Below are 12,059 nucleotides of genomic sequence, written 5' to 3' on the forward strand. Positions count from 1 at the left end.
GGCCACGGGAGGGGGGCTTCCCCCACCGGCCGAGACCAAGGCCCGCTCTCCGTTAGAGGTTCCTCCCTTTTCCGGGAGGGCGGGGTCCCAGTGCGGCCCACCCGGCCGAGAGCGGAGGGCCGAGGGCGGAGGGCCGAGGGCGGAGGGCGGAGGGCCGAGGAGTGACCCGGAAGCCTGTAGGGTGCCGAGGGAGGGCGTCGACGCCCTGGCTCCCAGCCGCACCTTCGCTGACACGTTCCGGGCCTGGCTCCCACTCCGTTCCGGGAGGCTTGCTCAGGGCCACGTACTCGCGTGGGGCAAGGCTGCCCCCGGGTCTAGGGAAAGCGCATCCTTTCTCTTGGGAGGGCTTCTTGAGCCTGCCTCTGAGGGAGCTTAGTAAGGGAGAACAGTACTGTGGTCGGCACCTGGTTGCTGTGAACTTGCAACAGGGAAACCTAGTTTAGCTTGCAGGTCTGAAAGCCTCTTTTGATGGCTTTGATAGTTGAGGGGGAGGGCGGGGATAGGTGGGGGTAGCTCCTCATTCGATAGAAGAGAGAGATGGGAGGGAAGAAGGGAGGATCACGGATGACGCCCTAGGTGTCCATTCTCGACAACCAGATGGATTTTGGCACCATTCTCCAGGATACAGAGGCTTGAGAAGTTTGGCAGGGAAGTGGGAAAGATCAAGAGTTGGGTTTTCAACATGTGAATCCAGAGAAATGACAGCTAGACAGATGGATATATAGGTCTGAAGCTCATCAGAAGAGTGACAAAACTGGAGATAGAAATTGGGAGTTATTGGAATATTTGAAGCAGTGGAATTGGGTGGGATCACCTGAGACAGGGACATAAAGGAAAACACACACACAACCAGCCTTTAGAGGCCAGGACCAGGAATCAGCAAAGGAGGACAAGCAGAGCCTGCCAAGAGAAGTAGACAGAAAACCAGGGAGAGGGTTGTTTCTGGAGATGCGTGTGGAGACTGTTTCAGGAAGCGGGTGCTGTCCGCTTTGACAAAGGCGCTGGGAAGTCGGCTAGAGAGAGCACTGAAAATGTTCCAGAGCAGGACCCTACTGAGCCTTCCTGGGATAGACCCCCTCCCCCATATCCCCTACTGAAGCTCCTCTCTGAAGTACCCAGAGAATAGTATCTCATGCATATTTCCTGAGTTTTTCAGATGCTGCCCCATCAATTTGAACAAAACACCGCTCCTCAGGGTCCCCAGAGACCTCCATGTCACTATGTTTGCGAAGATTTTTCGGTCATTGTATGTTATTTCCCAGAAGCATTCAGTGCCTCTTAATCACTCCCTCACTCTCTTGAAACTTTGTTGATATTTATTTTTGTAATTATTTGATTATAATCTGTTCCTGTTGTACTGTGAGATCCGTGAGAGTAGGGCCTGTGTCATTTGTATCACAGTCTCTGAGCCCTTACATCAGTAGCCTACTTCCTTATCTCCCCTTGGATGTCTCAAAGCACCTGGAAATCAACATCTCTAAAATAAAACTCCTGATCAATCCCCACCAGGGTGTTCTCCAAGGGTCCCCTATCCCAGTTAACAGCACTGTTACCGAATTGGTTGACTGGACCCACTCCGGGGTTCTAGCCCGGGTGAGACCGCTTGTCTTGACCACAGAGGAGGCTCTTTTTCCAATCAGATTCGCGTAGCCAACAGTGAAACCGATGCTGAGACTGGAGCAGCACAAGCTTTATTCAATGGCCAGAGAATGGAGAAGCAAGAACCTAGTTTGCAAATCAACTTCTCAACCCAATTTGGGCAGAGACACCAAAAATATAGAAGGGTTGAGGTAAAACGGAGGGAACTGGAAAGAGTGGGAGGAATATTCATGAGTTATTCAAGAACAGGGGTCTTATTTGGACCCAGAACTGATGCAACTCTCCTTCTCAGTCCTTCTGTGGGCTCTTCCGGTTGTTGTCATGGCAGTTGTCAGCTGTATTGCTGCTGGTGGGCGTGGCATTTAGCTAACATATTATCATGAGCATGTAATGAGGCTTAAGGTCCACAGGAAGTCAAATCTGCCGCCATCTTGGGCCAAGTTGGTTCTAACCAGTTCTTGTTTGTTTTCTCTTTGCAGCTTTCTCCTGAAACTCAGATACGAGTAATTGGTTTCTAGTCGAGGGAGGGGCAGGGGTGTAATTCTGGGGTAACAGCACCTGCATCCATCCAGTTGCACAAGGCAAGAAGCTGGAGTCCTCCTGGTCACTGCCCCCCTCTCACCATCCCCATGCCCCAACACCAACAGGCCATCAACTGGGAATGAGAAAAGTTTGGAGATTGAAGGGGCTCCCAAGGGAACCCAGGCTTCTCCACAGAAGAGCATATTTTGAACACAACTCCTACAGGAATGTTGGCCAAACACAAGCAAGGGAGGCAGTAGTGCACTGTGTTGGCAGGGGGTGGGGGGCTGGGGGATAAGGGCTGCTCTGAAAAGACTGTCGTGTCTCTTTGACTCTGGGTATCTTATCCCTTTTCCCTGAGAGGTAGCTTCAGTCGATGATGGCAGATTTTTGCTCCTGACAGACAACGAGGCTTAATTCTTCTGCAGCTTACCTTGGATCTGCAAGCAGCATTGAGATCTGCCCGGCTGTGGGCAAGAGGCCCAGGAACACAGTGATCTCGACAGTGGCTGTGACCCGGGAAATGCTGAGCACGTGGGCAGCCACTGCAGGCCACACAGAAACCAGACGATCCAGAAATGCCCTGGGCAAACCAAGTCTTTGCCTCTCCATCTCTTTCAGTCACAAACTTATTTTTTTCTGTAGAGTTCAGCATTAAAGACAATTTGAATATTTGTCCCATACTCATATAGGATTCCCTATTCTTCCCAGATTTAAAAAAGTTATCTTTTCATTGGGAAACAACAAGACTCTTTAAAAATGGACCAGCAGACATTTCTAGAGTTTTGAGGTTCCACATGTTACCAGGACTTAAATCTTTTGGTGCCCAGCATCAGCTTGGAAATCACCATGAATGACGGGCCAGCATTAGAATCAGGAGTCTTCTCTGTCTTGCGTCCCCTCACCCCCACACCTGATAATTACCAGAAAGTTCTTTCCGTGAATTTCCTTTGTTACTTAGGTAAATGTTTCCTTCCTCATTTCAGTTATTTGTGTAACAGTTTGTTTCCATTGTTTCTTTTAAAGATTAAATTGAAGAAGGGATACAAAGCTCTACCTCCGTGTTGGTGTCTTTTCATTGCTGCCACACTTTTTCTCTGCTCAATTTGATTTTCAGAGAAAAATAAAACTTCATTATACAAATCAGAATAATTTTAATATCTAAAATACACTTTTGGGCTTCCCTGGTGGCGCAGTGGTTAAGAATCCGCCTGCCAGTACAGGGGACATGGGTTGGAGCCCTAGTCCGGGAAGATCCCACATGCCGCGGAGCAACTAAGCCTGTGCGCCACAACTACTGAGCCCGTGCACCACAACTACTGAGCCCGTGCTCTAGAGCCCGCGTGCCACAACTACTGAAGCCTGCGTGCTCTAGGGCCTGTGCTCTGCAACAAGAGAAGCCACCGTAATGAGAAGCCCATGCACCACAACGAAGAGTAGCCCCTGCTCGCTGCAACTAGAGAAAGCCTGCGTGCAGCAACAAAGACCCAACGCAGCAAAAAATAAAATTAAAAAAAAAAAAAAAAGAAAATCCTGGTTTCCTTTAAAAAAATAAAATAAAGTTCACTTTTATTGGGAATTAAAAGTTGTATTTTTAAAAAATTCATTAAACAATTTCAAAGTATTGTTCTTTTAACTGTATTGCATTGTTTTAGAAGATAATTTGAGCCAAAATTTTCTAAAAACTTGCTTTTACGTTGAAACCCATGGAAGGACAGTAGGCCTCTTGCCCACCCTGCTTGCGACTCTCCTGGAGTAGAAGCTCACAGGAGGGCTTCCCTGGTGGCGCAGTGGTTGAGAGTCCGCCTGCTGATGCAGGGGACACGGGTTCGTGCCCCGGTCCGGGAAGATCCCACTCCGCGGCTGGGCCCGTGAGCCATGGCCACTGAGCCTGCGCGTCCGGAGCCTGTGCTCCGCAACGGGAGAGACCACAGCAGTGACAGGCCTGCGTACCGCAAAAAAAAAAAAAAAAAAAAAAAGCTCACAGGAGAGTTTGAGCTCAAAGACTTCTCCCAAGACTGTCTGGTTCAATGGCTCCATGAACCAAGCAGTTGGTTGTCAGAATCAAGAGTTAAAATAATCAACAAAAACATGCTGTCATTCGAAAGGAGTGCATTATGGGGGTTAAAATAATTCCAATAGAACAGAAGATATCGAGTGAAAAAAAATCTCCTCTTATTCCTCCCCCACAGCAATTCTCAAGGCCACAGTCCAGAGGAAGCCACTGTTACCAATTTCTCTTTCTAGCTCTGATGATAACACCGTTAACTCTCAGATACTTACCTTGTTTTATCAGCTTCACGCAGTATATGTTACTTTCTGCTCTGAAAAAGATGAGGAATTTAGCACGTTGGTCTGCCTCTCACCTCCCTTTCCCCCATACTTCTCAATTTTTGTTACCTGCATTATTTTTAGTTCTAGAATTTACTTGTGTAACTTTATATACCAAAAAAGGTTACCTAAATAAGAAAGGTGTTTTGCTACTTCAAATATCTAGGAGTGACTCTTTAAGCACTGTGAAAAAAAACACTAACATGGTATCACAAAAAGAAAATGACCGTTCTCCAGAAACCAAACTTAAAGTCATAGAAGTTTGTGAATTATTATTATTTATATTTAGCAAAAAGATTAGGATCTTTGTTTTCATTATTTTGGGAAAGCAGATCTTGTATCTTCCCTGAAGGCGCTGGAGAACTACCAAGGCAGCTGGAGCCCAAGAAGTCATGATCCAGGGGAGCAGGGAGGCCCAGAGAAGAGAGTCCGGCGTTGCTGCCACTTCGTTCCACAAGGAAACTGCTGCTTTGAAAGCGATGGCTGAGAGGCTGAGGCACTGAGCGGAAGGGGAAAGATAAGACGCTGAGAAGCTGAGCAAAATGTATTTTTAGATACCTTCGGGGCTGCAGTGGAGGAGCGGTGCTGGTACCCACTAGGCTTTCAGTGATGCCCTAAAGGGCATGCCTACCCAGGAGGAGGTAAACTACAAAATCGGCAGAAGGGAAAACAGGGGCGGCCTCCAATCAGCTCAACCCCTAATGGAGTTAGGGTCACCTGCCCAGCCCTGACTGCCCCAGTGTTAGTGAATCAGCTGTAAGTTCATAATTGGTTTATTTTTTTCTTCTTTCTTATCTTACTGTGGGCTTGTGTTTTCCAGAGCCACGGAGAGCTCAGTGTAACTCCTGGTGTTTAAGATAAGCAGCTTTACAAGCTTGTGTTCCTCCCATAGTAGCTTAAAAGGTGCTTCTGACAGCTTCTAAAACCTAAACACAAAACACACAGGCTCTTCTGTTTTTCTGAGTTTTGGTTTTGTTTTGTCTTGTTTTTTAATTCTTTTTCAGGCTTTATGACACATCTGGAAGGATATGTATCAACATTTTTGTATCAGTTCTCACAGCCTGTGACTTTCACTTTTGTCTTTGACCTTTTCAAATTCCCTTTGGTTTTTACAATGAGTGTAATTTTTATAAAAGGAACTATCTTTAAAAGTTTGTGTGCCTATATTTACTGGCAAATCTTGACTATCACTGTTTCACAACCTGCTTTTCATTTTGTATTTCGTGTGTGAATTCATGTTTCCTTACATATATGTATTTGCACGTATATGTGTATACAAGAAGTGTCAGAAATAGTATTGATGGTGGCTGTCTTGTACTGTGGGTAATTTCTGTATTTTTTCTACCTTTGGCATTATTTGCATTAAAAAATAAATGTGCATCATCTTCATAAACAGAAAAGTTTCTTTTTAAGTTTAGGGTAATAGAAGATATAGAAAAGTCGCTAACAATTAACTAATCTAACCAACCATCTCATGCCCCTCTATACCCCACCATGAGGTCATCCAGCCCCTGTATCTACAACTCAGGTGGTAAGAAGCTCATGTCCTGCCAAAGAACTTGTTCCCTTCTTGAACAGCTAGTAAAGACTTGTTTTAAACTGAACCCGATTGCATGTCATTTAAACAAAAAAGTGACCTGATGTAACTTCTGTTTAAAAAAGATCACTCTGGCTGTTGTGTTGAGACTTGTTCGAAACAGGAAGAGAGACTGGCAAGAACAGAAGCAGGGAGACCAGTTAAAAGACTAACTTGAACTAGGGAAGTAGCCGTGGATGCAATGAAAAGTGGTCAGATTCTAGATATATTTTAATTAGATGTGGAGCACAAAAGAAAGTTTGAGATGCCCACCAGATGTCCAAGTAAAGATGTTAACATGTTGGGTATAAAAACTGGAAAATGTTGTACAGCGTAAGTTCCTTTCCCCCACTCATTATTTAGTTAGGCATTCATTCATTCACTCATTCATTCAAAAATTAATTGAGCACCTATTGTATGCAAGACAATTCAGGGTGCTGGAATTCCAGTGAAAAAACATAAAAATCCCTCCCTCCATAAAGCTTACATTTTAGTGGAGCCTCACCTATATTATGACATATAAGACTCATAAAACAGTATATACTAGAGTTATCTTTATTTTTTTAAATGCAAACAAGGAGACCTAAAATGTCTAAATGGGCACTTCTACATTAACAAAAACTAAAGAGATATAACAGTCATATTCAATGAGTGAAACATGATTGAATCCTACATACAAATAAAAAACCCTATAAAACATTTTTGGGGACAAATGGGGAAATTTGAATGTAAACTGCATATTTATTAGACAATATATATTGGGTTGGCCAAAAAGTTCGTTGGGGTTTTTCCATAAGATGTTACCGAAAAACCCCAATGAACTTTTTGGCCAACCCAATAGAAGTATGTTAATTTGTAGACTATCCTTCTTAAGTGATCCACACTTGAAGGACAGTTCTTGGGCACAAAGAAGCATGATGTCTGCAATGTCCTTTAAATGATTCAGGAAAATAACAACGAAGAATATAGAGATAGGCAAATGTGGTTAAATGTTAACAGGTGAATCTAGGAGACTGGCATACAACTTTTCTGTAAGTTTGAGTTTTTTCAAAATTAAGTTGGAAAACTTAAATTTCAAACAATCATGGATTCACACCCATGTGGATGGCTATTTAAAATATATATGGCAAGTGTTGGTGAGGATGAGAAAAAATTGGAACCCTTGTGCATTGCTGGTGGGAATGTAAAATGGTTCAGTGGCTATGGAAAATGGTATGGAGATTCCTCAAAAACTTAAACAGGATTACTAAATGATTCAGCAATTCCACTTTTTGGTATATACACACAAAAAAAGCAGGGACACAAACAGATATCTGTGCACCCACGTTCACAGCAGCATTATTTAGGATAGCCAAGAGGTGGATACAACCCAAGTGTCTATTGACAGATGAATGGATAAAGGAAATGCGGTATGTCCATACAATGGACTATTATCCAGCCTTAAAAACAATGAAATTCTGACACATGCTACAACCTGGATGAACCTTGAAGACATTACACTAAGTGAAATAAGCCAGGCACAAACTGACTAATATTTATGTGAGTTGCCTAGAGTACCCAAATTCAGAGAAACAGTAAAATTGTGGTTGCCAGAGATTGGAGGAATGGGGAGTTTAGTGTTTGATGGATACAGAGTTTCAGTTTGGGGAGATGAAAAAATCTTGGAGATGGATGGTGGTGATGGTTGCATAAAAAATGTGAACGCACTTGGGCTTCCCTGGTGGCACAGTGGTTAAGAATCCACTTGCCAATGCAGGGGACATGGGTTCAAGCCCTGGTCCGGGAAGATCCCATATGCCACAGGGCAACTAAGCCTGTGCGTCACAACTACTGAGCCTGCGCTCTAGAGCCTGCGAGCAACAACTACTGAGCCCGCATGCCTAGAGCCTGCGCTCCGCAACAAGAGAAGCCACCGCAATGAGAAGCCCACACACCACCACGAAGAGTAGCCCCTGCTCGCCTCAAGTAGAGAAAGCCCGCGCGCAGCAACAAAGACCCAACGCAGCCAAAAATAAATAAATTAAAAAATAAATGTGGAGCTTCCCTAGTGGTGCAGTGGTTAAGAGTCCATCTGCCGATGCAGGGGACACAGGTTCATGCCCCGGTCCAGGAAGATCCCACATGCTGTGGAGCGGCTGGGCCCGTGAGCCATGGCCGCTGAGCCTGCGCGTCTGGAGCCTGTGCTCCGCAACGGGGAGAGGCCACAACAGTAGAGGCCACAACAGTGAGAGGCCCGTGTACCACAAAAATAAATAAGTAAATAAATAAACGTGAATGCAGTTAATGCCACTGAACCGTATGGCTTTTTTTGGCTGCATCGGGTCTTAGTTGAGGCAGGCAGGATCTTTCACTGTGGTGCTCGGGCTTCTCTCTATCTGCGGTGCACAGGCTTCTCTCTAGTTGTGGCCTGCAGGGTTTTCTCTATCTAGTTGTGGCACGCAGGGGCTCCTGAGTGCGTGGGCTCTGTAGTTTGCAGCATGCAGGCTCTCTCTTTAAGGCGCGCGAGCTCAGTAGTTGTGGTGTGCAGGCTTAGCTGCCCCACAGCATGTGGGTCTTAGTTCCCCGACCAGGGATCAAACCCACATCCCCTGCATTGGAAGGTGGATTCTTTACCACTGGACCACCGGGGAAGTCCCTGAACTGTATGTTTTAAAATGGTTAAAATGGTAAATTTTATGATATGTATATTTAATCACAATTTTAAAAATCAAATTAAAAAAAAAAAGGAAGGAAAAACATGATTTAATTGCTCAAACCACAGAGCTCTTAATACCATAAGTGGGTCTCAAACACAGGTCTGTTTGATTACCAAATTCCGGCTGTTAACTCCCATTCTACACTGCCTTTATAAAAAATCAATGCTCCTTTCCTTTTAGAAGATAGACATTAGGTCCTAAATCTTTTCCAGACTAACCACCTTCAAATTCTTTGGCTAATCCACATACAACATGATATGATTTCCAGCCCAATTCTAGCTGCTTTCCTGTAAGTACATTCTCATGTTTGTATCCGTTAGAGCAGCAGTTCTCAAACTTTTGGCCTCAGGACACCTTTTTACTTTCAAAAATTACTGAAGACCTCAATGAGCTTTTGTTTATGTGAGTTAAATATATTGATATTCAAAATTAAAACTGAGAAATTTAAAAAAACTCTTAAAAATAACAAAACATGTTAATATAAAGAATATTTGCAAGTAAAAAATAACTGTATTTTCCAAAACTTCAGTAAGAAAAATGGCATTTTTATATTTTTCCAAATCTCTTTAATGTCTGACTTATTAGAAGACAGCTGAATTCTTGTATCTACTTCTGTATTCAATCTGTTGAGGTATTTTGTTTTAGTTGAAGTATATGAGGATAATCGGGCCTCCTACAGATAGGTAGTTGGAAAAAGGAGTAAATAAATGGCCTTTTCAGATCATTGTAGATATTCTTTAATACACCAATACTCAGCAAGTCATAATTTCTTAAAGGCTAGTTGCAATTTGGAATCCAAAACTGTATCAATGAATTTTTTGTACTCTGTTACATTAAAATCTATTGGTCTTTCTTGAACTTTGAATCAACCTCTTATCCACTGTATTAGTTGTCTATTGCTCCAATACAAATTACCCACAAAACTTAATGGCTTAAGACCACAAACATTTATTATTATTTTTAAAAATATTTATTTATTTATTTATTTAGGCTGTGCTGGGTCTTAGCTGTGGCATGTGGAATCTAGTTCCCTGGCCAGGGATCGAACCCGGGCTCCCTACATTGGGAGTACAGTCTTAGCCACTGGACCACCAGGGAAGTTCTCACAAACATTTATTTTTTTTAACAGTTTCTGTGAATCAGAATTTGCACATGCTTCCCTGGGTAGCTCTGACTCAGAGACCCACCTGAGTTGCAGTTATGATGCTGGCCTGGGCTGCTGTCACGTGAAGGTCTGACTGAAGACACAAAGGGTCTGGAGTTGCTCTGCAACTAATCTAAAGTTACCATCATGTTGTCTATATTCTTCTAGCTTATGGGGGTTGGTAGCAGAGACACCTGAAGTCCAAAATCCTACCTGTTGTATTTCCCTATTTTAATAACCCTGCTTAATAGTTGTTTTAGAAATTCATGCAAGCTCAAATGGTAACAACATAATTTTAATAATTCTATATGTGTAATATACTGTCTTACCATATACCATCTTCTCTCTTTAAAAATTTTCCCAAATATCTTGGATATTTTTCACCTTAGCAAAATTCTTAAATTAGCTGAAGGAGTAGGATGCCCTCCCCATATTCCACCCACCAAAAACACTATATCTACCTTGGGTTTTGTATTAGTCTGCTTGGGCTGCCGTAACAAAATACGACAGACTGCATGGCTTAAAAAACAGAAATTAATTTTCTCACAGTTCTGGAGGATAGAAGTCCAAGATCAAAGTGCAGGGCTGATGTCTGGTGAGGCCTCTCTTTGGGGTGCAGACAGCTGCCTTCTCGTGTGTCCTCACATGGTCTTTCCTCTGTGCTTGCGTGAAGGGAGGTCTCTGGTGTTGCTTCCTCTTCTTATAAGGACATCAGTCCTGTTGGATTAGGGCCCCTATGACTTCACTTAACATTTATACCTTTTTTTTTTTAATACCTTCTTAAAGGCTCCATTTCTAAATACAGTTGTCATAATAGGGGTTAAGGCTTCATATGGATTTAGGGGAGAAAACATTTGGGGACAAAGCCTTCAATTATTCTGTCCAATATTTGTTTTATCCTTTTCCGAATATAACTCAACTTCAAAATGATGAAATAGGAAATGAGTAGTACTGTTTTTGTTACTTAATAATAATATATTAAAACTTCAAGCAATGGACTCATGTGTTTCTTCTTAAGATTTAATTTTTCAAACCCTTTTTGATATTTCCCACATTTTTCATAAATTTTGGCTCATCATTTGGCACTTTACCCAGATGCCGTTCTTATGGTTTAGCATCAAGCATTCTATTTGATTATGTGTTCTTTCCCTGCCAGAAGGCATTAGAGAGAGAAAAACAGTTTAGAGCTGTAAGTTGTAGCTCACTCATTTATTCTGAAATGAATACCCCACCTTCCCCCTCCATCTGCTTTGTTCTTATCTTTCTACTATATTTGGTCTTAACTCCTCAAAAAGCTAGCTATGTTTGGGGAAAAGCTGGAAAGCCCAGGACAGCAAAAGTAAGGCTGCTCCCAAATGTAACCGTTTTATGAATTGGGAAACAAATATGAAATCGAAGAATAAAAACAAAAGGCTTTGAAATGAATAAACTGATATGCCTCCAACTATAAACTCTGAGAACTTAGGGACTTCCCCGGTGGCGCAGTGGTTAAGAATCCACCTGCCAATGCAGGGGATGCGGGTTTGAGCCCTGGTCCGGGAAGATCCCACATGCTGCAGAGCAACTAAGCCCGTGTGCCACAACTACTGAGCCTGTGAGCCACAACTACTGAGACAGTATTGAAGCCCATGCACCTAGAGCCCATGCCCCACAACAAGAGAAGCCACAGCAATGAGAAGCCTGTGCACAGCAACGAATTGTAGCCCCTGCTCGCCACAACTAGAGAAAGCCCATGTGCAGCAATGAAGACCCAACGCAGCCAAAAATAAAAAAATAAATTTAAAAATAAACAAACTTTGAGAACTTATAATCATGCTTAAAATATATATCTTCAAAAATAGAAGTACTGAGGTTTGAAAATACAATCAGATGAGCTTTTCCCTAGCAATTTCTAAAGTGTTGGAAACTGCTCAGAAGTTTTTCAAAAGGTGCAGACAACAATTTCTTCTGATGCCCAGGGCCTAAATGAGCAACAACAGAAAATGTACTGCTTCTACCATATCTCGGGGCCTCCATCTCCTTCATCTTCCTTAGGGGTTTACCATGATCATCACTTCACCATCAGCTACCTCGCTTCATCTCACTTTCTGTTCAAAGATTTTTTTTTTTTAAAGAGAATATAACATTTGCTGAGGGAAAAAAATTGGCAGGGGTGTATGCCCCACTACATGCAATGATTTTTGGAATGCAA

The sequence above is a fragment of the Pseudorca crassidens genome, chromosome 12 (assembly GCF_039906515.1).
Source record: "Pseudorca crassidens isolate mPseCra1 chromosome 12, mPseCra1.hap1, whole genome shotgun sequence".
NCBI classification, from domain to species: domain Eukaryota; kingdom Metazoa; phylum Chordata; class Mammalia; order Artiodactyla; family Delphinidae; genus Pseudorca; species Pseudorca crassidens.